We start from the raw sequence: 2,148 nt of genomic DNA, 5'->3' as shown, positions 1-2,148 counted from the left end.
AGGGTGTATAAAGGCTCGAATTCATTGATGCGTATTACGTGAGAGCGACGTCACCTTCAATTCTTGCGAGTTAGTTTCTCGAGCACTTAAAAATGTTAAATTCACCATGTTAATTTAACTTTGATTATCTTGTTAGCCATTACGTGCTATGTGTTTTAAACTTTTTATTGGTGCTCCAATTGAAATATTTTTCTATGTAGAAGGTGTAAATCGAAATGTATAGAAGGAAACGTGGTATACTTCCTCTTTTAAAATTTAATAAGTTTGCTCCACATCTCACATCCACAAGATTTTGAAGATTAACCATCTTCGGAGAGAGCACTACGATCTAGATGTAACTATATAACCTTATGTCTATGAATATACGTTCAAGTGCTATTAAAATGAAGTATATATGATTTGCAAAACCTCTCTAGCCATTGCAAAACACTTTCTTGGTGTAATACCTGCGAACCTTTGGATACTGTTGGAAAAATATATTCGAGGTATTACTACGATTCTGTAAGATTTTTCTACGGAGTAATCTTGTTGAGAAACCCCAAGTGGAAAAGACGAGGACCTAAGTGTAAAAGTTTTTAAAAAATTTTTGGGTTAAAGAAGTAATAGAAAAAGGATTGATATAAAATGCTTCTCATAACCAAGGACTGAAAGGTAAGATGAAGGGATCTTTTTGAAATGTTGCGTTATAATTCAGAGGACCATTGGATAATTTGAAAGGATCTTTTTGAGAATCTATAATTCGGGGACCATTTGTGAGTTTTTCGAGATTTGTTTTTGTAAGAAATTAAGTTTTGAGGGGCCAAATGTAAATTTCGGCTGAAGAGTTAATTGAGAGAAAAATCTAGAAGCTTGAGTGTTGATTTGATGTGCTTCTCCACTAGTTTTTGCTCTACTGATAACTTGAGAGTTAGAAAATGAGAAATGGGAGAATTAGAGGTTTTTAAAGAGAAAAGGCTTGGAGATCGTCGGAGGAGGTTTCCTTGGGAGGGATAATGACTTGGCAGTGAGAGGGCTTCCCTGTGTATTATTTTTGGCATGGATGTATGTATGCATGTATAAATATGTATTTTTGGTTGGATTGGAAGAAAATGATTATGGATTTGAATGTATATTGATGAGGATGAGAAAGTAATTGTTGTGAAATAATTTTTGTGTTGAAAACATTGTATGTTGTGATGAAATTGCTTGGATTGGTGGAGATACTTGCGGTTTTTATTGTAGCATTCACATGTACACTGAGAGAGATTAGGGTTTGGTTTGGTTAATTAAATTGATGATTAGGGAGGTAATGATAATGGTTAGATTGAAATGGGTTGAGTTAGCCAGAGTTGATTTGGTTGGATCGAAACCAAGTTGGAATTGAATTGGTTGAATTGAATTAATTTGGTTGAGTTGGGGAGCGGTCGAAATCGAGTTGAGATGGTTTTGGGTTTGGTTCGATTGATTTGGGTTAACGGTTTTTGGACTGAACCAAGTTGGTTCAAATGGATTTTGAATAAGAATTGAGTTGGTTCAAGCTGGTTCGGTTTGATTGAGTTTGATTCAGATACAGATTGAGAACTTTGGTTGATGGAATTGAGATTGGTTCAGATTGGTTTAAGCGTGTTTAGATCTAGAATTGAGTTGGTTTAAGTGCAATTGAAAGCGGGTTGGATTATGCAAGGTCGGGTTTTAACCGATTGGAGTGAGTGGAGCACGATAGAGTATATTATTGTTTATTGTATTTTTATTTTTGGGTTTAAATGTGTTTATTTATTTTTATTATATTGATTACATTAGGGTGTTGTTCGGGATTGGGAGGGGAGTTCAAGACTAGGGAAGGAGACAAGGACACTTAGGGTGAGTTGGTAGTGGCTATTATTTAATTGATTAATTATTATTATTTTTGAAATAATTGTTTAATAACTAGTATTTTGGAAATAATTATTTAATTATTTCATTTTATCATGTTTAATTTGCGTATAAGGTTAAAATATACATATATTTACATTTAGTTGATGTTCACTGACAATCGTATTGATACATGGGTTTAGGTATAATTATACATATTTATGAATAGTGAAAATACATGTATATGTGATTTAATTATTCAATTCATGTATTTATTTTTGATGGTTATCTATGCTTTGATTTGGAATGATTTGTGAA

This window comes from Dioscorea cayenensis, unplaced genomic scaffold (genome assembly GCF_009730915.1).
Source record: "Dioscorea cayenensis subsp. rotundata cultivar TDr96_F1 unplaced genomic scaffold, TDr96_F1_v2_PseudoChromosome.rev07_lg8_w22 25.fasta BLBR01000250.1, whole genome shotgun sequence".
Lineage (NCBI taxonomy): Eukaryota > Viridiplantae > Streptophyta > Magnoliopsida > Dioscoreales > Dioscoreaceae > Dioscorea > Dioscorea cayenensis.
This window is presented reverse-complemented; position numbering follows the sequence as displayed.